General features: G+C 55.1%; 2 long non-coding RNA genes across 4 annotated transcripts; both read left to right on the top strand.

Annotated features, from left to right (window-relative positions):
• Positions 1-13,221: 13,221 nt before the first annotated feature.
• On the top strand, positions 13,222-21,590 carry LOC149997574 (uncharacterized). Of its 3 annotated transcripts, none has more exons than XR_016514284.1 (9): positions 13,222-13,368; positions 14,069-14,195; positions 16,895-16,972; positions 17,441-17,504; positions 17,787-17,888; positions 18,036-18,138; positions 19,444-19,536; positions 19,670-20,430; positions 21,542-21,590. It is a non-coding gene; the product is annotated as an uncharacterized LOC149997574 (long non-coding RNA). The 3 variants fall into 3 exon arrangements; XR_016514286.1 differs by having other exon boundaries at positions 19,741-20,430; XR_016514285.1 differs by lacking the exons at positions 13,222-13,368; positions 14,069-14,195 and adding an exon at positions 15,907-15,965.
• Positions 21,591-21,854: 264 nt separating this feature from the next.
• Positions 21,855-22,351, top strand: LOC149997575 (uncharacterized). Its single transcript, XR_016514371.1, has 2 exons — positions 21,855-21,959; positions 22,064-22,351. It is a non-coding gene; the product is annotated as an uncharacterized LOC149997575 (long non-coding RNA).
• The last annotated feature ends 1,048 nt before the right edge of the window (positions 22,352-23,399 follow it).

Genomic DNA, 23,399 nt, shown 5'->3' on the forward strand with positions numbered 1-23,399 from the left:
TCTTCTTAAAGCCGCCTGGAGATCCCTTCTCCAAGCCAGATGGAGGGAGCCCACAAGAGCCAGAGAGTGAGGGCGTGAGGGCCAGAGAGAGCCTTAGAGTGAGCCTCCTAGAGCCAGAGCCAGCCCAAAATATGTCCGCAGCTGCTTCTCTCTTCCTCCCTGCCTCCTCTCTCTCCCCGCGTCCTCTCACAGTGGGTGTTGCAAACCGTCCTGACCATTCACAGAACCCTAGTAGGCTCGGTCTGCTTCTTCCATACCAGCCCACAGTCCAAGATCCCTCCCATCTCCCTGAGTCTTGGAAGTAAAGCGGATCTTTGCAACAATGTATCCAGCCACTAGCTCCAGGCATGCAAGGGCATCCTGAAAGCTGCTTCCTGCTGCCTATCTCCCAGCTGCAAACTCTGCGCTTTGTTTTTGGACTCTCCTGTTTCTGTAACAGGAGGGCCTGGGCGGCCGGTGCAGGATCAGTGGCTGCGTAATTGGCAGAAGCCGTTCGCGTGCGCCTGCCCCTCCCCCAGCCCGAGATGGGGAAGCCCCGAACTGACCTCAAGAGGCGTCTGGGCGCGCCCTTCCCACAGAATCTGGGCAAGCTGGAGCACGCGCCTTCCTCCTGCCGGCCCTCCACGTGGCCCCCCTCCCCGAGCCCCCCCCCCCCCTCCGGGGAGTTCCAAGTGTATCCAGGCAACAGCCCAACGGATACTTCTTGGCGAGCTCTCTCTGGCTGCTGAGGACGGTTTCTGTGCTCCCGGCCAGAGCTCCCAGACGCGCCCAATGGGCAACTGCCTGAGTGCACTCTGCCCCCACCCCCCGCCCTGGGGACCAGGGGGCCAGCTCAGAGCTCCCCCAGGTGGCCAGTTTCCCTTGGTCCGCCAGCGGCACCCAGTTGTCCCTGCTCCTCCACCTCCTGCAGGGCCAGCCCGCCAGCACCTGCTCACATGCGGTGTTGCAGCCTTCGTGAGTGTCTGTGTGAGGATCCCCCAGAGCCTGTGGCGTTTGCTCGGGATCCTCAGGTCCCTTTACCAGTGGGCCTGTGGGGGGCACGGGGAGGAGGTAGGTGAGGAGGGGGGGGAGCCCACTGTGCCAGAGAGTGAGGCTGAGGGCTGTGAGGGAGCCCCGCCTACCTGCAGGCTCCCGGGGGCCCAGGGAGGCCTCCGTGCCTCGGTGCTCAGGCCTGGGCCCCTGCAGGGCACCCTCCAGGTGCAGGGCCGGGAAGACGGAAGGCGCGGTAAGGCCCAGGCCTCCGTGAGGGGCTCCCCCTGCCTTTGCAGGAAGAGGAACCCCATCACCAGCTCCTATAGCTCCACCCGAGGCTGCCCTCCGGTGGAGAGGGGGAGGCGTGCCGGCCCTTGCCACGCCGGGCTGCCCCAGAGGGCCGGGAAGACGCTGAGGCAGCAGCGCCCTGGGGCTCCCTCCTCAGCTGCCGCCCTGCCACGGAGGCTGAGCCAGCCTGAGCAGGGCCGGGGTGCCACCAGAGGGGACACAGCACCCTCCAGGCGCCGCAAAAGGAAGGTCTGCCTGCTCCCGCGCAGGCGAGGGCCCCCTCTAAGCCTGCCACCAGGTCCCGACCCCGGGTACAGGGTGACCCCAGAAGATTTGGACAGAGACCGAGAAGCGCGGTGGCGGACCATCCTCAGGGCTCTGCGTGGTGAGGCGTGGGCCCTCTGGGACTGGGGGGCTCCAGAGCCTGTGCCTTCCTGCCCGCAGCCTGTGCCTGCCCTCAGTGCCCCTGTGTCCGCCAGTGCTCCAGTCACCTCTGTGCTGAGCGCCAGCCCCTCGGCCTGCACATCTGCAGGCTTGGCTGCCAGGCCAGCCTCTGACAGCGGGGTGACTCCCATGGACACCAGCCCACCTCCCAGGCCAGCCTCTGACAACGGGGTGACTCCCATGGACACCAGCCCACCTCCCAGGCCAGCCTCTGACAGCGGGGTGACCCCCATGGACACCAGCCCACCTCCCAGGCCAGCCTCTGACAGCGGGGTGACCCCCATGGACACCAGCCCCGCTCCCTATGCACTTCCCTCGGGGGCTCCACCCAGCTCTCGAGGCATAAAACGGGCAGCCTCAGGCCCAGCCCAGGTCCCAGTCTCCACTGTAGGCCAGCCAGCCCTGGGCAGCATCGCCCAGGCCCCCCCGGGAACGCACGCCGGCCCCAGGCCTGCCTTGGCCGCCTCGTCATCGGCTCCAGGCCCGTCTGGCACGGCCACCCAGCGCCCTGGGGGAAGCTCCGCACAGAACACGCGGAAGCGAACTCGCCAGGGCACCCTGGTCACGACCCCTGGCGCCAGCGCTGGGAAAAAGCGTACGCTGGGAGGCGCTGCTGCGCCCGCCGTCATGCCCACCCACGGACCTGCACCCAAGCAGAGCTCCCATGCTTCCAGCCAAGGGCTGGGCACCACCACCACCAGCACGGTGGCCTCTACCGTGGTGTCCCTCTCAGCCTCCACCCCCAGGGGCCCTGCCTCTGCTGGGCACACGGCAACAACTCAGAAGACCACAAGCCTACCAATCCCTGGGGCAGTCGGTGCGGGCGCCAGGCCAGCCTCTGACAGCGGGGTGGTCCCCATGGACACCACCCCAGCTCCCTAGCTCTCCTCTCTGAGGCTGCATAGAGAACAGGAGGTTGGAAATGAAGGCGCGGTGCAGGCTGTTAAGAAGGAGGAATCCTTGTGGGCTTTCTGGGAAAGGAGGAAGCTGGGAGCTGGAGAAATCAAGGAAGAGGAGCACAAACGGTAAGGATCTGCGTCCCTGTGATGGCCGACTTTCTCCTCTTACATTATGTCATGTTGTATGACTTGAAGGGACAAAAAAGTAGAGCACAGTCTCCCAGGTGCTGATGCCAAAGGTGCCCCTTGGGTTTGGCAGCCGGGCCAGGACCCCTGCTCCCCGGAGTGGCCTTCAGCCTGACGGCCTCCTCCCCTCTTCAGCACTGCAGTTCCTGACTTCTGGTCAGAGGCGGATTAAGGCGGGTGGAGGCCCCGGACGGGGAAGTAGATATTGGTTGGGCCCCTTAAAAACAAGGAGAGAGCCAAGGAAAAGAAAAATCCGCATTTCCCATATTTTATGCAGCGTAGTAATGAAAGCAAACTTGGTGTCATTAGAGGAAAGTGTCAAGTTGGGGTTTTGCGGGGCCCTTCAGAAGTCGGGGCCCAGGGTGCGCGCCCGCTGCGCCCACCCTTCAATCCGCCTCTGCTTCTGGTAGGGCTGCAGGGCCCCAATTACTTGTTTAGAATTGATATTTTAGAAGAACTCAGAATGATTCCTTTAAGATTCATTCCTGTTTAAATCAGTAGTGTGTTACTTTTTCTTGTTGACCTGTATTTCGTCGCATGGCTGTACCACAGTTCGTTTATTCACGTGCCATGAAAGGTCTGACAAGTGTCAACATTTGTTTTTTATGCCAACTCTTCTCATAGGTAACCACTGGTATCTCCTTGGGGTATGGATTTGTAGCTTCCTAGTGATGAATGAGGATTTTCTTTTCCTATGCTTATTAGCATGCACAGGTTTTCTTTGGGGCAGAATCTTCAGGCGTCTTTCCCACTTAAATGGGCGGTTTTTGTTCTGTTGTTGTTGTTTTCATTGAAAGGTTTTTCACATATTCTGGGCACATATTTATCAAAAGTGGGAGCCCTTTAATTTTGTTGTTTTTCGACTTTGCTTTGGCTATTTTGGGCTCCTTGCAATTCCATGTGAATTGGATGACCAGCTTTTCTATTTATGTAAAAAGGGGGATGACATTGTGATTGAAATCGCATCGAATGTGTCCTCATAGTATTGCTATCTCGATCATTTGTCTTCTGACCCATGAACACGGAATACCGTTCTATTTATTTGGACATTTTAAATTGATTTCCTGCATTCTTTATAGTTTTCAATGTACAAGACTTTCATCTCCTTGGTTAAGCTTATTTCCAGTATTTAGTTCTTTGAGATGCCATTGAAATGGAATTGCTCTTTAATTTTCTTCATGGATTGTCACTGCTGGTGTATAGAAACACACAGATTTTTGTATGTTGATCTTATGACCTGCAAATTTGCTCATTTCATTTGTTGTTGCCACAGGTAGATCTCTGGTAGATTCTTTGAAAGATTATATATATATATATATATATATACACACACACACACACACACACATGTGTGTATATGTATATATACATATATGTATATATTGATATATATATAGATATAGATATAGGTATAGATATATGGAATCATACCATCAGTGATATAATTTTACTTCTTCCTTTCCGATTTGGATGCCTTTTGTTTCTCTTCCCTGTCTACTTGCTCTGGCTAGAAGTTCAGTGTAGTAATGAATAGCAGTGGTGAAAATAGGAACCCTTGTTTTGTTCCTGATCCTGGTGGGAAAGCTTTCAGCCCTTCAATATTGATTTTGTTGTTTTCTGTGGGGTTTTCATAGGTCACCTTTATTATGTTGAGGAAGTTCCTGTCTGTTCATGGTTTCCTCAGTGTTTTGTTTTGTTTGTGTTTTTTAATCTACTTATGGTTTTCTCACTTTTATTTTTTCAATCATGAAAGAGCATTAGATTTTGTTAAATGCCTTTTCTGTGTCTATTGAGGTGGTCAGTAATTAATTTCATTCCATTAGTGTCTATTGTATGGATTGATTTTCTCATACTGACCTTCTTGCATTCCTAGGATAAGTCCTGCTTGCTCACGGTATATAAACCTTTGTACATGCTTCAGATTCAGTTTGTTAGTATCTTGTTGAGAAGTTTTTCATCTATGCTCATTAAAATGTATCCTGGCCATTATAAGTTGGGGGGGCATGTCTTTATCTGGCCTTGGTAGGAAAAAGAACTGGTGATCTCATCGAATGAGTTAGGAAGAGTTCCCTTCTTTTCTGTTTTGGAAGAATTTGAAAGATGTCAAGGTTACTTCTTCTTCAGTGTTTAATAGTGTTTTTCAAGTCTTTTATTCTTTCTTTTTTTTTTATATCCTCCCTTGATGATTGTTTTATTGCTTTTTAGAGAAAGACAGGAAGGGAGAGAGAGGGAGAAGCATCCATTGGTTGACATTTTGTACGTGCATTGACCAAGAAATGGACCCACAACCTAGGTGTGTGCCTTGACCAGGAATCAAACTCATGACCTTTCAGTTATGGGATGATGCTCCAGCCAACTGAGCCACCGCAGCCAGAGTTCAAGTTTTTTTGTTTTGTTTTTTTTTGTTTCTTAGTGTAGGTGTTTACTGGCGCACATTATTTCTCACAAGTGCTTTTTCTTCATCCCATTAGTTTAGGTATGCTGTGTCTTAATTTTTTGTGGTCTCTAAGCTCTTCCAGTGTATTTCGAAGAGTTGTTTAAAGTCTTTGACTAGTCTGTTTCCTGAACTTTCTCAGGAATTGTTTCAGTCAGTATATTTATTCCTGAATGGGCCATACTTTTTAAATTTGCTAATGCCTTGTGATTTTCTTCTTGAAAATGGCGTGTCTTACTCTTATGCTGTAACTTTGGAAGTCAGATCTTCCCCTTGTCCAGGGTTTGACTTATTTTTTTGTGATGGTCGAAGGTTATAGTAGTCCATTTTTCAGGGGTTTACTGAACTCTTTTTACAGAGGATGTATTTGTTGCTATGCGTGGTCACTGAAGACTGCTCCTCAGCGTATGTTCGGGTAGTGTTTGGACAGAGATCTCCTTGAATACCAGGAGCCAGAAAACGAGAGAGTAAACTTTTTTTCAGTCTTTGAAGATTGGCTGTTAGGGCTGTCCCTCAGCACTCAGCCGGGTTTGCACTGAGCCCAGGGACCAGCCCAAAGTGAAAGCTTATTTCTTCCAAGGTAATTTTTGAGCAAGCCTCTTCCCCGACGCATGCATGTGGCTTTCTGAATTCCCCAAATATATGGGTGATTTTGAGTGCTCTAATTTCCCAATAAAAGCTCTCTCCCCAATTTCCGCCCATAGGCATTTTGCCACCTGTTGTATTATGCCTCCACCAGAATCTTTTGGTCCCGGCAGCTACGGGTTGTTGGACAGCTTAATGGTTTCAAGCAATGCCCGTAGCTTTTCCAGCCTTCAGGGAGCTCTCAGACAGCTTTAGAACAGACCTACCTACACGATCATTAGCAAAGAGGTCTTGCTCTGCTTTCTCCAGACCTAAGGACCAGGATCCCGCCCTGGGAACTGGGGGATGCAGTTTTCATGCCTACAGCCAAGCTGGGCAGGCAGCTTTAGAACAGACCTACATGATCATTAGCAAAGAGGTCTTGCTCTGCTTTCTCCAGACCTAAGGACCAGGATCCTGCCCTGGGAACTGGGGGATGCAGTTTTCATGCCCACAGCCAAGCTGGGGAAGGAGTGGCACAAGGGCAAGGAAAACCGCCACAGAGCTTTCCTACCGTTTTCCAGTAGCCTTTTAAAAAATTCATTGTTTGCTTGATTGCTGTGAACCTTCGACCATTTATAAAGTTCTAACAAAATAGAGTTGTTTAAAAACAATTACTGTTTAGTAGAAATGATTTCCATTTTATACTCTTCTTGGAGATTGTTCCTGACAGGCTGGAGAACTGCTGCGTTCTTTATTAAAAGTCTTTAAAGTATTAAAAGTCCTAAGCTCATTGTAGACTCTACGGGTGTTATCTCTTTGTTGTGTTTTGCTTTTCTGATTTGTTGGTATGGGAGATGAAAAGGGATAGGTGTTGGAATTCAATATGAAAGAGTCATAATTAATATAACTCTGTTAAGCAACATAATTGATAGGATGAATTCTTTTATTCAGGCCTGCCTTTGGTCTGTTTATTTTAGTGTAAGTAGGGAATAAAGTGAACTAAATGCCTCAGGTAGTCTACTTTGTCTTGGGTTGCCTAGGAAAGCTTTTAAAATGCACACACTTGGTTTGTAAAGACTTTCATTTATTTTTATAGAGAGACGAAGGGAAGGAGAAAGGGAGAGAAACATCTACCGTTGCCTCTGGAATGCAGTCCCCGGGGTTGCGAGCCAGGCCTTTTCTGCCACCACGGTACCCGGATGCACCGCGTGCGCCCTCGGGGACCTCCGCCCCACCCACGGACGCGGCCTCCTGGGCCCGCTGCCTCCCTGCACTTGGCCCGCCACCAGTGCCCCCCGACGCCGGGCGCCTGCAGCCGGGCGCCCGCAGCCGGGCGCCCGCAGCAATGGTACCGGAGCCTCACGCACTCCCGGGGCCGGGCAGCCGGGTGGGCGGGAGCAGGGATGGAGAAAGCCAGCGGGGCAGCGCGGGGCCGGGATGGGCGGCCCTGTCGGCCAATGGCAGCCCAGAGCTTCAGCTAGCAAAGCCCTCGGCCAATGGGAGCCAGGGGTGGGGGCAAAGGGCAGGTCACTTGTGTGAGCAAGGAAGGTGGGCCGCGGGGATGGGACCTTCGGATTTGGTGGGCTGGTGTCGCCGGCGGCAGAGGCAGAGTACTTACAGCTGCGGCGGCGGCGGCGGTGGCGAGGCGGTGTGTGACAGCGGCCGGAGCGGGAGCGGCGGCGACGGCGGTGGTTCCAGTGGCGGCGGAGGTAGGAGAGGCCGTCGGAGGGTCGGCGGGAGCGGGAGAGGCGGCCGTGGGACCCGGAGGCGGTGTCGGTGGGACCCGGCGGGGGCGGCGGTGAGATCCGGGGGGCGGCGGTGGGATCCGTGGGGCGGCGGTGGGACCCGTGGGGGGGCGGGGGGCGGTGGGACCCGGCGGCGGCGGCCGTGGGACCCGGAGGCGGTGGCGGTGGGACCCGGCGGCGGCGGCGATGAGACCCGGCGGGACCCAGAGGCTGCGGCGGCGGCGGCAATGAGACCCGGCGGGAACGGGAGGCGGCGGCGCCGGCGGTGGGACCCGGTGCGGCGGCGGTGCGACCCGGGCTGCGGCGGTTGGACCCGGCGGCGGTGGCGGTGGGTCCCGGCGGGACCCGGAGGCGGCGGCGACGGTGAAACCCGGCGGGGCCCGGCGGGGGCGGCGGTGGGACCCGCGGGCGGCGGATGGACCCGGCGGCGGTGGCGATGGGACCTGGGGGGGCGGCGGTGGGACCCGGCGGCGGCGGCGATGAGACCCGACGGGACCCGGAGGCGGCGGTGGCGGCGATGAGACCCGGCGGAACCCGGCGGCGGCGGCGGCGGCGATGGGACCCGCGGGGCGGCGGTGGGACCCGGGGCGGCGGCGGTGGGACCCGTTGCGACGTCGGTGGGATCCGGGGGCAGCTTTGAGACCCGGAGGCGGCGGCGGTGGGACGCGGGATGCGGCGTTTGGACCCGGCGGCTGTGGCGGTGGGTCCCGGGGGGCGGCTGTGGACCCGGTGGGCGGCGGTGGGACCTGGCGGCGGCGGCGATGAGACCCGGCGTGACCCGGAGGCGGCGGCGGCGGCCTTGAGACACGGCTGGGCCCGCGGGGGCGGCGGTAGTATCCCGGTGGCGGCGGTGGGACCCTTCGGCGGCGGCGATGAGACCCGGCGGGACCCTTAGGCGGCGGCGGCGGCGGCGGCGGCGGCGGCGGCGACGAGACCCGCCTAGACCCGGCGGCGGCGGCGTTGAGACACAGCTGGTCCCGTCGGGGGCGGCGGTTGGACCCGGCGGCGGCGGCGGTGGAACCCGGTGCGACGGCGGTGTGTCCCGGAGGCGGCAGCGGTGGGATCCGGGGGGCGGCGATGAAACCCGGAAGCGGCGGCGATGGGACCCGGGATGCGGCGTTTGGACCCGGCGGCGGTGGCGGTGGGACCTGTGGGGCGGCGGTGGGACCCGGCGGCGGCGGCGATGACACCTGGCGGGAACGGGAGACGGCGGCGGCGGCGATGAGACCCGGCGGTACCCAGCGTCGGCGGCTGCAATGAGACCCGGCGGACCCCGGCGGGGGCGGCGTCGTCGGTGGGACCCGCGTGGCGGCGGTGGGACCCGGCGGCGGTGGCGATGAGAGCCGACGTGACCCGAAGGAGGCGGCGGCGGCGGTGAGACCCGGCGGGACCCGACGGCGGCGGCGGTGAGACACGTTGGGGCCTGGCGGAGGCGTCGGTGGGATCCCGGGGGCGGCGGTGGGACCCGGCGGCTGTGGCGATGAGACCCGGCGGAACCCGGCGGCGGCGGCGGCGTTGAGACACGTCTGGGCCCGCGGGGGCGGCGGTGGTATCCCGGTGGCTGCGGTGGGACCCGGGGGCGGCTGTTGGACCCGGCGGCGGTGGCGGTGGGACCTGTGGGGCGGCGGTGGGACCCGGCGGCGGCGGCGATGACACCTGGCGGGAACGGGAGACGGCGGCGGCGGCGGCGGCGATGAGACCTGGCGGTACCTGGCGTCGGCGGCTGCAATGAGACCCGGCGTGCCCCGGCGGGGGCGGCGTCGTCGGTGGGACCCGGCGGCGGTGGCGATGAGACCCGACGTGACCCGGAGGAGGCGGCGGCGGCGGTGAGACCCGGCGGGACCCGACGGCGGCGGCGGTGAGACACGTTGGGGCTCGGCGGAGGCGTCGGTGGGATCCCGGGGGCGGCGGTGGGACCCGGGTGGCGTCGGTGGGACCCGGGTTGCGCCGTTTGGACCCGGCGGCGGTGGCGGTGGGTCCCGTGGGGCGGCTGTGGACCCGGTGGGCGGCGGCGAGACCCGGGGGGCGGCGGTGGGACCCGTGGGGCGGCGGTGGGACCCGGCGGCGGCGGCGATGAGACCCTGCGTGACCCCGAGGCGGCGGCGGCGGCGGCGATGAGACCCGACGGGACCCTGAGGCGGCGGCGGTGAGACCGGGCGGGCCCGGCCTGGGCGGCGGTGGGACCCCTGTGGCGGCGGCGGTGTGACCTGGAGGGCGGCGGTGGGACCCGGCGGCGTTGCTGGTGGGATCTGGGTGGCGGCGGTGGGACCCGGGGGGTGGCGGTGGGACCCGGCGGCGGCAGTGGGCCTCGGCGGCGGCGGCGATGACACCCGGCGGGACCCAGAGGCGGCGGCGGCGGCGGCGATGAGACCCGGCGAGACCCGGTGGCGGCGGCGTTGTGATCCCGGGGGCGGCGTTAGGACCCGGCGGCGGTTGCGGTGGGTCCCGGGGGGCGGCTGTGGACCCCGTAGGCGGCGGTGGGACCCGGCGGCGTCAATGAGACCCAGCGGGACCCGGCGGCGGCGGCGGCGGCGGTGAGACACGGCGGGGCCCGGCGGTGGCGGTGGCGGCGGCGGCCATGTGACCCGGCGGGACACGGCGACGGCGGCGGCGGTGAGACACGGCGGGGCCCGGCGTGGGCGGCGGTGTGACACGGCGTCGGCCTCGATGAGACCCGGCGGGACCCGGACCCGGCGGCGGCGACGGTGAGACCCGTCGGTGCCCGGCGGGGGCGGCGTTGGATCTCGTGTGCGGCGATGTGACCCGGGGGGCGGCGATGGGACCCGCGCGCGGATGTTGGACCCGGCGGGCGGCGGTGGGACCCGTGGGGAGGCTGTGCGACCCGGAGGCGGCGACTATGAGACCCGACGGGACCCGGAGGCGGCGGCGGCGGCGGTGAGACCGGGCGTGACCTGGCGGCGGCGGCGCTGGGACCCGTTGGGGCCCGGCGGAGGCGTCGGTGGGATCCCGGGGGCGGCGGTGGGACTCGGCGGCGGCGGCGACGGCGGTGGTGATGAGACCTGGCGGGGCCCGGCGGTGGCGGCTGTGGGATCTCGGTGGCGGCGGTGGGACCCGGGGCGACGTTTGGACCCGGCGGAGGCGGCGGCGATTGGACCCGGCGGGGGCGGAGGTGGGACCCGGCGGCGGCGCGATGAGACCCGGCGGGACCCGGCGGCGGCGGCGATGAGACCCGGCGTGACCCGGCGGCGTCGTGCGTCGGACCCAGATGGCGGCGTTTGGACCCGGCGGCCGTGTCGGTGGGACCCGGTGCGTCGGCGGCGGCGATGTGACCCGACGGTACCCGGCGGCCTCTACGGTGAGACCCGGCGGGGCCCGGCGGGGGCGGCGGTGGGATCCCGTGTGCGGCGGTGGGACCCGGGGGCGGCCTTTGGACCCGGCGGCGGTGGCGGTGGGACCTGGGGGGTGGCGGTGGGACCCGGCGGCGGCGGCGGCGATGAGACCCGGCGGGACCCGGAGGCGGCGTCGTCGCCGGTGAGACCCGGCGGACCCGGAGGCGGCGGCGGTGAGACCCGGCGGACCCGGAGGCGGCGGCGGCGGCGATGAGACCCGGCGGACCCGGAGGCGGCGGCGGTGAGACCCGGCGGACCCGGAGGCGGCGGCGGCGGCGATGAGACCCGGCGGGGCCCGCGGGGGCGGCGGTGGGACCCGGCGGCGGCGGCGGTGAGACCCGGCGGGGCCCGCGGGGGCGGCGGTGTGATCTCGGTGCCGGCGGTGGGACCCGGGCGGCGGCGTTTGGACCCGGCGCGGGCGTAAGTGGGACCCAGCGGCGGTGGGACCCGGCGGGACCCGGGGGTGGCGGCCGTGGGACCCGGCCGGACCCGCAGGCGTCGGCGGTCGGACCCGCAGGGCGGCTTTTGGACTCGTCGCCACCGTCAGTGGGACCCGGTGCGGCGGCGGTGGGACCCGGAGTGGCGTCGTTGGGACCCGGTGGCGGCGGCGTTGGGACCTGGGGGGCGGAGGTGGGACCCAACGGCGGCGGCGGCGGCGGCGGCGGCGGGACCCGGGGAGCCGCGGTGGACTCGGAGGCGGCGGCGGTCGGACTCGGAGCGCGGCGGTGGGACCCGGCGTCGGCGGCGGGACGGGGGCGGGGGTCCGGCGTCGGCGGCGGGACGGGGGCGGGGGTCCGGCGGCGGCGGCGGCGGCGGGACGGGGGCGGGGGTCCGGCGGCGGCGGCGGCGGGACGGGGGCGGGGGTCCGGCGGCGGCGGCGGCGGGACGGGGGCGGGGGTCCGGCGGCGGCGGCGGCGGGACGGGGGCGGGGGTCCGGCGGCGGCGGCGGCGGGACGGGGGCGGGGGTCCGGCGGCGGCGGCGGCGGGACGGGGGCGGGGGTCCGGCGGCGGCGGCGGCGGCGGGACGGGGGCGGGGGTCCGGCGGCGGCGGCGGCGGCGGGACGGGGGCGGGGGGACGGGGGCGGGGGGCCGGCGGCGGCGGCGGTGGGAGCTGGGGCGTCGGTGGAAGTGCTATTGGCCACCGTCCCTCCCGCCGCCGCCGCTCGAGGCCCTCCCGCCAATAGCACCTCCGCCGCCGTCCCCACTTCTGTCAAAGACTCCGCCGCTGATCCGACAGGCGGGGCCACCGACCCTGCACCTGCCGCCCCCGGCTCTCCGACGTCCTCTCCTACCTCCTCTGCCACTGGGACCGCCGCCACCACTACCACTCCAGCCGCTGCCACGCACCGCTCCTGCCGCACCCGATCCCGCTGCCGCCGTCCCCGGTACCACCGCCGCCGCCCCCGCTCCAGCCGCCCCCGGCCACGGTCCCAGCGGCAGCAGAGGTAGGAGAGGCCGTCGGAGAGCCGTCGGAGAGCCAGCGGTGGCCGGTGCAGGGTCGGTGGCCCCGCCTGTCGGATCAGCGGCGGAGTCTTGGACAGAAGCCACGTTCGCATGCGCCTGCCCGTGCCCCAGCCGGAGATGGAGAAACTGCAAGCAAAGTAATACACACCGACGGGAGCAGAAGACCTCAGCCGGTCAGAAGGATTGAGGTACTTTGTGATGCTTCTATGATCTTAGCAAACTTTTTATGCCACCGAGTGGAACCTGCTTCATTGCCCTAGGAGTCTTTTGTATAGCCCCGATAATGAGTGAGACATCCTTTGACCTGAGTGATTAGATGCCTCTAGAATCTGTAAATATGACATAAATGACTGCATTTTCCCGAAGGTGGTGGCACTGGCTGTAAGTGATGATGGAGGAAGCAGCGATGGGCGCAGTTCATCACAGGAATTAGTGTGGGGAAGGCCAGGGGAGGGGGAGCGAGGGCTGGGTGCAGGTGGGCCAGGCTGGGGGTCATGGGGGACATCTGGAATGCAGCCCGCCTGGGGACTGAACCTGACCGCGAATCGAATGGATGACCTTTCACTTTGCGGGACGATGCCCAGCCGACTCGCCGCACCGGTTCGTCAGGGCTGCGCAAACTCATTTCAAGACAAAAAGTAAAACAATAAACACAACAAATAACATACAAAAAAAGTAAGTTCCTTTTTTTTATAATCTTTAGAATTTCGCCTTTTTCTGCCTTTTAAATTTATGTTGTATATATCAAGTATGATTTTTTACTGCTATACCATCTGATGGCTTTTCTGTTTTTCTGTAATTATTCAATGCAAAATACGCAGCCAATGTTCCAGGAGAGCTGGAGCTGGATGGGTGTGCTCTTTGTGCACTGCAAGAAGGTCGTGTTGGTTCTCATGTAAAGCACTTGAAACTGACATCAATGCCTGTTAAGTGAAGACGGGCATGCTATGGGGACATTTCATCCTTGTTCCCTCTGGCTTGAAAGTTCTGGTGTTTCTGAAGTCAATGGCCTGATGAAGGCAAGTTGTCTATTTCAACCCAATATTCTGCCCTGTGCTTTCAAAGCTTTGACACAAATCTGTCCGTGTCATGGGTCACGTATACTTCTTTATACTCCTAGCTCTTGGCTCAGTGCTCCTAGTTCACATAGGTTCATGTACACATAGTTTTTCTCAGATAGCTTTAATGATGCCGTTTTCTAAGGAGAGAATTCTGGTCAGTCTTTTCCTATTTCTTTGCCGTTGCCGTTGGCAAGTACCCAAAATGCTAGATTGGGGGATTCGAAAAACAGTTAAAAAGATGTGATCACAGGTGGCTTCCCGCCCCCCGGGCCTTCTTCTGCTTTGTGCTTTTCTGGAATTTTTACAGTGAATTTCTTTTGTAAATGAAAAAAAAATTTCTCCCCACTGGAATACATTGTATTCAGTCTCAATAAATGCAAAGGAGATACCAATGATATTTCACATTGTTTTTCCTCAAAGCACTGAACAAATAAAAAATAGATTTAAAATACAGCCATTTCCAAATTATTACATCTTTATATACTTCATTCCTAAGGGGACTGTTTTGTTTGGATCCGAGGGATTATAGTGCTTTGTTGTCTACATGTGTACATACACTTTTTTAATTTCTTTTTTTATTATAACTGAAAATTTGAAGTTTAGTTTGTTTTCATGCATTGCTTTCTCTTTTGATTTTTATTATTTGGTTTGCATCTAGACTGCAAACAAAATAATACGTACCATCCGGAGTAGGAGGCCTCAGCTGTTCAGAAGTATTAAGGCCCTTTGTGATGCTTCTATGATGTTAGCAAACTTTGATGCCACTCAGTGGAAGACTCAGAGTGGTATGTATCTAAAGAATGAGTGTTCACTTCTGGCTATGTTACTTTCTGTGGGGATATATTAATTTTGGAACCCATATGTTAATCTCTCTAAGATCACCAGCAGTACTGTAATTACAGATATGAAGGTCCTGATGATCACAATTCACACATGATGGAAAACTTAATTTTTATCTAATAGCTTCAACCCCGTCCACTTTTCCACTTGATATCCTTTGGTGCGACTGATAATAAATGACTGCACTGACTTCATTATTTGATTTCTCTGGGTAATCGTCTGTTGCAGAGAACTGTAGAGAAGCAAGTCCTTTAACTGAATAGCTGAGAGTTTTCAGGGTCAAAAGTGTTTTAGAATGGTGTTAGTTACTCACTGTGCCCTTGGAGTGAAAAGTGAAAAGGCTTCCATTTCCTCCATAGAATGCCTTGCCCGTAATCCATCCCTCTTCTTGCTGGGTCTGTACGATGGCTATAAGCTGCTGTAGTTTTTGGTTATATGCCCTCACTTATCAGTATCTTTCTCCCCATGCTTTAATAATGATATTGCTTTTTCTGTTCAGAATCAGAGCTTCCCCTTTAAATCCTTACTACTTTGAGATAAGAATGAGACTTCTCGTTGTGTTCCTCTAAGCAAACAAAAAGTATCATCAAGCCCTTTATTTCCTTTTAAATAGTAATGTGGCAGGAGTATATTATGTCATCATCTAATGTAATTTTTTTTTTTTAAGCATGTAATTACCTTACGGTGCTCAGCCCAGCCCTCAGACGGAATGCGGCCACCGAGCAGGGGCAGGTCACCTGCAGACGCGCCGTGAGCCGTGCTGACCATCGCCTGCTCTGACCCTGAGCTGCGTCGGGTCCTGAGCCCCGGGGTCTTCGTTTCTAAGCCAGGGCCTGAGCCACGGAGCAGCGGCCGGTCGGGGCTGTGGCATCTGCTGAATGGGGCTGTAGTTCAGTGCTAGTCCTCCGTTTTTGGTTGTCACTGAAACCTCTGTATTTTAAATACAAAAGACATAAGTAGTCTAAGTTTGAGTTTGAAATGAGAGGTGCGGTGGGGCATGGCTTTCTCAGGTACAGTGAGAGCAGTCAGCCGTGCCGTGCCGTCTGTGCTCTGAGCTGAGCAGAGAAGGAGGCGAGGCCAATAGACTCAAACTCTCGATGAGCCTGAAGACTGTTTAATAAGTGTGCGGGAGAAGAGGTTAGATTAGAATGTGGAATTTAAGATTTCTAAGCAGGTGTAGTTTTCGGAAATTAGAAACTATACAGTATAATCCGCATAAATGGTTTACTGAAAGAGAGTAAAATGGAATTACCTTGGAAAGAGATGAAGGATATTATGAATATAAAATGACTTTATATATCGCTCCTCTGCATTTTAAATTCTACCTGCAACTACTTCATTTTTGAAATCACCTTTTAATCAAGATTTCTCTAATTCTGTCCAGAAGTAGTCCATGTGTGTTTTATTGGAGGTGGACCTCCTAAACAGTGGTAGGGATGAGGAAGTCAGGCAGAGCAGAAAGAGAATAAACTAGTGTGCGCTGTAGTACTGAGGGGATCCGGGCGACGAGTCATTTGGTGCCTCTGCAAAGTTTATGTGCCAGTTGGGAAGAAAGTCAGTTAGCTGTGGAGCCTCCGAACCTCACTGTAATTTTCACTCAGAAGTTGCTTTTGAACCAGATAAACTCCTTCTTGCTCCCGAAACAGTCTTTTTAGACTCGCCAGAGACATCGTGGATGGGATGGGCATTACTGGTGTTGAAGGCATCTTCGGAAGGTAAGTGATGGAACGTAAGGTAAAGACGATGATTTTTGACGCCACGATTATTTGGATAGTCGATTTCTATAGGTTATAGAATTCATTGCTAGAATTACATCTCAGTGCTTTGCCAGTACTAAGGGCCAGACCCTGGGTGAAAATCATAATCATTTCCCCTTCTTTCAGCTAACCTGGGACCTCCTCCAGTATATCCTATGGACTGTCCTTCCCAACTTCTTCTGGAAGACTCCCACCTTTGCCTTTGATACCTCTGTTCTAGCTAACTCTTCTTTTTTACTGCTGAAACTCCTATCGGGCGCTCACAGTCGGGCTCATATGCCTTCCCAAAGGAGCTTACGGTCCACCTCGAATGTCTGCTACAAGAAATGTGCAGTTCCCTGTAGCTTTCCCACCATAGGTCTCTATACTCAGCTTTTAATGGGGCAGAGTCTAGTCAAAGTAAACTAATAATTACCATCATGAGTGACTGAAAGAAATATGTTGTAGTATTGTATCATTATATTTGCAGATATTTTAATTAATGTATAGTTGACATAGCATCTTAGATTACTTTCAGGTGCTGGACGACGTAAGGATCCGACATTTACATACCGTACTAGATTGACCATCATCTAGTAGCCATAGGTCACCATACAAAACTATTACAAGGTTATTGACTGTATTCCCTGTGTTGTATATTACATCCCTATGACTTACTTATTTTATAACGGAAAGTTTGTATCTCTTAATCCCTTTCACCTTTTCATTCATCCCCCACTCCCACCCCAGGGCAACCATTAGCCTGTTCTCTGCATCTGTGAGTCTGTTTCTGATTTCTTTTGTTGGTTTTGTTTTTTGTTTTCTGTTTTAGATCCCACATAGAAGTGAAATCGTAGCGTGCACGTCTTTCTTTGTCTGACTTCTTTCACTGGTATAACACCCTTTAGGTCCATCTAACGGCTACTGTTGCTGTTGCTTGGGGAGACACATCTGAAGAAAATATTGCTAGGGCTGACGTCAAAGAGGTAAGTGCCTATGTTTTCTTCTAGGAGTTTTAATGGTTCTTAGGTCGTACATTTAAGTCTTTAATGCATTTTGAGTTTATGATTGTGTACGGTGTAAAAACGTTGTCCAGTGTTCGTTTCTCACGTGTATCTGTCCAGTTTTCCCAACACCATCGAGGAGGCTCTCCTTCCCCGTCGTGTACCCTTGCCTCCTCGGCTGTGGGTGAAGTAGCCGTATAATGTGGGTTCGTCTCTGGGTTCTGTATTCTGTTTCATGTAGACATATATTTGTACTGATTTCAGAAAATTCTACTGAAAGCCCACTCTGCCAAGTACTACACTCTTTGAGATATGAATTTGGAAGTTATTATCAAGAATGGTCTGGGTATGCCACACATGACATAGCTAGCTAGCTAGACAGACAGACAGAGAGACAGATGTGGAAAACACTGGTGTGTAACAAAAGCCATATTTATAATGTGGTTGTAGGTGCTGTGAGAAAACCACGGAGGTTAAGAGGAGCTCTCGGGAGACCCTGTTAACCACTGTAGAGGTAAAGTATATTGCAAGGAACTCTTTATTCCTCTACCCGAGGCACTGTCTTGTCAACAAGACACTGCTTTGAGGAACAGCGCTTCCTTTTAATGTGGTGGGCCGGTGCCCAGCAGCGGGAGGGCGGGCTTGCACACAGCAGTAAAGAAAGACTGGTGTGGAATGCCTGCAGTTCCCTCGGGTCTCTCACAGTGTTAGAGCAGAGCAAGCAATCTCCGGTCTTTGGTACGTAAATCAGCACGTGGGCATCTCAGACCCTTCTTTTGGTATTCATTGTCTTCAGAATGGAGTCCGTTGCAGCACTGAGAGGATTCAGGTTATCTCCTCTTCCCCCCGCCAGGTTCTGAACCAGGTCGTCAGACACATGGGCGTCAGAGTCAGCGTGGTTAGTCGGGGCTGAGGAGTGCGGGCCAGACTGGCTTGCGTCTGGGCCTCTCTGCTGTCCTAGCCTTGGGATGGTCGGTCACCCAGCGGGGCTTTGAACCTGCAGGTCACACACACTCCATTAGGCCCTCTGCCTCATGTTCAACAGGGCAGAAAGGGAAGGCAGTCCTGAAATTTCCAGTGTTTCTGACCCTGGCTCTACCCAGCAGGAACTGTGTCCCTAAGGCAGCCATTGACCATCCTGGGAAAAGGTACTTGCGGCAAGAGGCGAGGAGTCTTCCTCCTCAGGGAAACGTGGGAGGTGGAGGATGGGCAGACTCACTTACATCCCTGCGGTTTTTGTTCCTTCAGGCTGGTGGGGCTGGGCCTGGCTGGACTTCAGTGTCCCCTGTACTGTCTTTAAAAAATATCGACACTGACCAAATGCAAACCAAATGTTTAGGGATGTGTCAGGAACATCGACATGTTTTAAATGCTCTCCCGCTGTGCAGCCAGAGCTGAGAATCGCTGTCTTTAATTCACTGGCATTAACCACTAAGCCTCTGATCAGGCAACAAGGGTGGGGCTGCATCCTGTGTGGAGTGAAAGGAACGGTCTGTTAGGACGGTCCTGTGTCCACCCTTAGGAACCGAAGGCTTCATTATAGGTCTCTGCAGTGCTGGTGGCGTTATAGATTTTTGCTAGAAAGGGGGTGCTGTAAAGGACCCCAGTGGTGTGTTGGCCATTTAAGCAATGAGGCCACGCTGTTCGCAAGACGGAATAAAACGCATTCCCTCTTCTTTTCTCCGTCTCAGTTATGTTACTACACACACTATTGATTACAGTTTGCCATTGACTCCGCAGTCAGAGTCAACGATAACCTGGATGTCTCCATAATGGAGAAATGAAAGTCTAAAGTCAAATTGTCTTGCCTTTTTGTGTTTAAGGTAAAAAGGCCAAACTTCTCCAATTAATTTAAGATCCAAAGAAGTTTAAAAGATTCCCCAATAGTTTCCTCTGCTCACTCTCAGGCAGAAGGGTCTTTCACGCCTGGGTAGATCTGGGCTTCCTTTAGGAGCCGTGTGCTGAGTGAACACCTGCTGGCAGAGGGTCGTTTCTTCCAGGACTCAGAAGAGTTAGTAGTCAAATGTCAGACTGCTCCTGAGCTTCATTCTTTCGATAGTCACAGGGTATAAGTGAGAGAAGCCACAGCGGCCAGGGCCCCGAGGGGTCCCTGCAGCAGTGTAAGGGCTTTAGGTTCTGCTGAGTGAGATGGAAACTGCGGGAGGGCTGTGAGCCCGAGAAATGACTTGCATCTCCACCTGCAATACCCGTGTCACTGAAAAGGTCACCGTCTCGTGATTTGTGTATTTGACACTGAGGTACCCGATCTTCCCTCCGTGAATGTTCAAATTTCCTGAAATCATTTGATTGTCCCAGTCGTTGCGAGTAGTTTGCCAGTTGAAGGCTGTGCATCTTCGGCTTTAGGAGGTGCTTCTCAGTGGCAGCAGGGGTCCCGGTCCTGCAGATGCCAGTCCTGGCCCCTCTCTTGTAATTCATTGCTTTTCCTCTCTTAGGTTTCACTGGGCCCCAGTCACTGTCTCTGACGGAATAGCAGCTCAAACATCTCCTTGCTCACCAAACCCCTCTCTAGGAGCGCCTTGGCCCAGGTGTGCTTCCCTGCCCCTCTCAGCACCTTTGTCCCCTCTGGCCTTCATGATCGCTCTTTCTTCATAACAGACCGCTGGGTCCTCCAAGATGTTAATCAGCTCCACTAAGCAGATCTCTTTCTTTGCCTCACAGGTTCTCAGCCAAGGGCAGTTCTGTCTCCTAGAGGATAGCCGGCAGTGTCTAAAGACATTTTTGATTTTCAGACAGGGGCAGAGGGGTGAAGAGGATACGCTCGACACTTAGCCGGTTTCGGCCAGGGAGGCCGCTAAACGTCCCGTATACAGGGCCGCCCTCGCAACTGGGAAGGGTCCGATGCCGCGGCCCACGCAGCGCGATGTCGGACCTAAGAGACCAGAGAGCGTGTCGACCTGGAGATTCAGAGAAAAACGCAGACACAAGACACAAGATGAATGCAAAGCGGGGGTCCGGTGGCCCGTTGCCCTCGGATGGAGAGACAGTGACACAGGCCTGAGTCCACCAAGTTTATTTATAACGTTCCAGCACATCAGCTACTGACATCAGCAGTCAGGAGGGAAAACTAACAAGTGAAACTTCTAAGAAACGAAACTGATGAGAAACCCCTGAGAAAGCTGCAGGCGGCGCGTTCTCAGATTTCTCGCAAGTAGCTCCTGCTCTAACCTAGTAGTCAGGATGTCCCCTGCTCCTGCTGCTGCCAGCCGGCGCGGCTCCAGCCCTCGTATTCGGTCAGACAAGACCTTGCAAATACCTGATCCCGGCCAAGCGAGCTGGCCTTCCTTTTGGAACTTCAGCTTTCACCGTGCCCTACAGTCCAGCCCCAAAAGGTGCACAGCGCCGGGACTGAGACACCCTGCTCCAGCTTAATCGGCCTCTCTTCCCGTATTGTCTTCTCTCAGCCACTTCTGTTCTAACAGGTAAGACTGCGGTATGTTTTTTAAATCACTTCCTTCTTGATTTTAGAGTTTGCATATGTGATTCCTAACACACATCCTTGGGTTGGAAATACTTTGCGTTGTTTCTCTACTCCAACCCAAGAAGACCATAGAGTCTCTTTATAATTGAGGCCTTCATTCCTTTTCATTAGTTGATTAGTAAAAGATTCCTTCCTTTGGCGGTGAAACTGGTTTGGATCTCTGAAATCTAAAGCCATGTCAGTGCTCTACTTGAAATCACATAGGGGCCCTGAACTTGTGGACAAACCACTTATATTCACAGTCGGTCCCGCCACACTTTTTAATGGGCCTGGAGGACGCTCAGAACCGCATAAACAGACACCAGATTTTGGTACTGCTGATTCAGTACATTAAACATGTAATGCTAAATACATTGTCCAGTCTCAGCCCGAAGACCTGCTGGGAAACGCAGTAAAGCCATCAGTAAAAAAAGCGTTCTTAACTTTATAATGCCGGAGTATCCTGCAACGTCCCTCATACCTAGAATTGAGTCTTCAGTTTTTATTAAGACCTGTGTGGTAAGCACTTGCTAAGATACGTTTTAAAAAATGTTGGTGCTTATAAACAGCAGAGGCAGTTAGCTGTTCTGAATTGTCAAGGTCATCCATCCCTCACGACCTCCCTTACTAAAATTTGTGATGTCAAGCCACTTGCTCTGGCCATACCAGTTATTTTGGTATTAAAATGTTTCTCCATGTATAACTTAAGATGCCAACCACAGCACTAGATCTTGTGTTTTGAGGAGCTTTCAATAAGTTAGACCTTTTTCTCTTCACTCAAAGTTGGAACTAATTGAGGGGGAAAAAAAGAGAGGGGGAAAAAAAAACCCCACAGAAGAGCCTTGGGAATGGGAATAGGATAGAGAGCAAAATGTCAGGTTGCTGCTATGAAAACTCTTGGAGAACAAGACTCAGGAGTGAGGTCAGCAGGGTTGCCAGTGCTGTCACACTCGTAGCCTAGCCTAGCCTAGCCTAGCGTCGTGCGTGAGAATTGGGCCTGCAATGTAAACGCCCTCACCCAGCACAGGGAGAGAGGAGAAAGAAAGTGACTGGTGCTTATCTCCTTTTAATAGATCAGTTTCACCACATGAGGAAACACGAGTCGAGGGATGTCACTGCCCCGAACAGTGGCCCGGGAAGGAATTCATTCAGAATGGGGTGAGAAGCCCGGAGCCTCGTACGACTGTAGGTCCCTCCACAAAGAAACAAGAAGCCTGTGCGCGCAGTAAGTCTGTCCCTCCCCCAGTCAACTACCACGTGACTGGCCTCTGCTAGTTTTATAACACTGTTCCTGCTGTTACTAAATACGCCATCAAGGTGCATTTTGTTCTTCTAACACGTATGTTCTCCTTTCTAGGTCCTCCCGTATGCTCCTCTGTGTGACTGGACCATGAACCCTTCGAAAGCTTTGTATTCACAGCAGGGGCTGGGGATGAAACTGAGCTCCACTTCACTCTGAATGCGGACGACCAGGAACGCAAACAGTCTCCGGTGAGCAGAATTTTAGGAAGAGCCGTCAGTTGTTCAGATTTTCCTATTCCCGAGGCCCTTTGAAATGATCTGCCTCATTAATGCCTTTGTGTTCTTGTCATTAGTGAAATTGGCCAGAGTTTCAACAAAGTTCCTGAGGATCTCTTGATGAGAATACAAGAGAAGCTCAAAGGAGTGGAGGAAGGAGCTGTGCTCAGTGTGGGTGGACGAGCCAGTTTACTCCTACAACAGGCCATGGACCCCCAAGACCTCCGCCGACCTTCCCCAGGGTGGAAAACTTGCGTGTGATATTCAGCATATGAATCACTCTTGAATTCAACCTTTGGAAATTATACGCTGGCCTTTATCTCGAACCCACGCACATACGTTGAATATATAGTATTACTCCTTAACTAAGCAAACTAGCTACTGTGTTTTTTAAAAAAAATGTGAACTTCTCACTTGGGTCACTTAGACATGCCTTGAGGGTCTCAAGGAACATCTCTTCCTGCGCCCTTCAGACATAATTGTCATTCATGCTCCGTTTCTTGGCTAAACAGCTATTTGTTTTTCTTCTCAAGTACACGCTGTATCATTTTCAGTAGAATCTCTAACTTGACGCTTCAGCTGAAACAGGCAGCAGGAAAACAAGAGCATCACTGGCAGCTTTTCCTCTAGGATGAGTACAACAAATGTCCTGCTGGTTTTGAGGTGGCCTTTCCTTACAACCTGCTTCCCCGATTTTACGTATGAATGAAAGATATTCAATATTCGTATGTAAAAGGAAGAAAGCCCCTTCAAAATAGTAACCACCTCTATATAGCATGGTCAAACTACCTTAAAAATAAGCAATGTTAAAAACAAGTTAGTGTTTAAGGAAGTATGTTTGGATTTTCAATAGCAAAATCATGCAAGGTTACTGGATAAAGAGTTGTTATATTGTGGAGAACACATTTCAGAGACACAGATATAGTATGGTTACTAGTTTTAAAAAATGTATCTTGGACCTACTCGTTCTTTTCTCTTTATCTTTGAAGCTCTCTGTGTTTCCTATTACTTCTCTTTGGGTGATGCCTTTTTCTCTGTTTTCTAGTTCATGAATTAGCTTGTCAGCTGTTCATATAACCTCCTAAAATTATTGATTGGGTTGCTGTTAATTTCTAGCTGCGTATCATTCTTCAGATCTGCCTGTTGTTTCAGGGTGCCTAGTTGGTTTTTTAACTTTTCAGTTCCTTTTACGTCAGTGGTCACTTTATACATGCTCATTTTATAGTGTCTCGAATAGTTCTATTAAAACAATTTCCTCTTGTCTGTATGTGTTGATTCTCATATCTGGTAGACTGTTTACGCAGGTATTTTGTAGTTTTGAAAGAGGAGCTCATTTTCAGCAGGGCTTTCTCTGTACTACTCTTGAGTGACGTGTTAAGAATAGTGCCTTCTGGATAAGTTTTGTGTCTCCTT

This window comes from Furipterus horrens, unplaced genomic scaffold (assembly GCF_987537825.1).
Source record: "Furipterus horrens unplaced genomic scaffold, mFurHor1.1.pri manual_scaffold_11, whole genome shotgun sequence".
Taxonomy (NCBI): Eukaryota; Metazoa; Chordata; class Mammalia; order Chiroptera; family Furipteridae; genus Furipterus; species Furipterus horrens.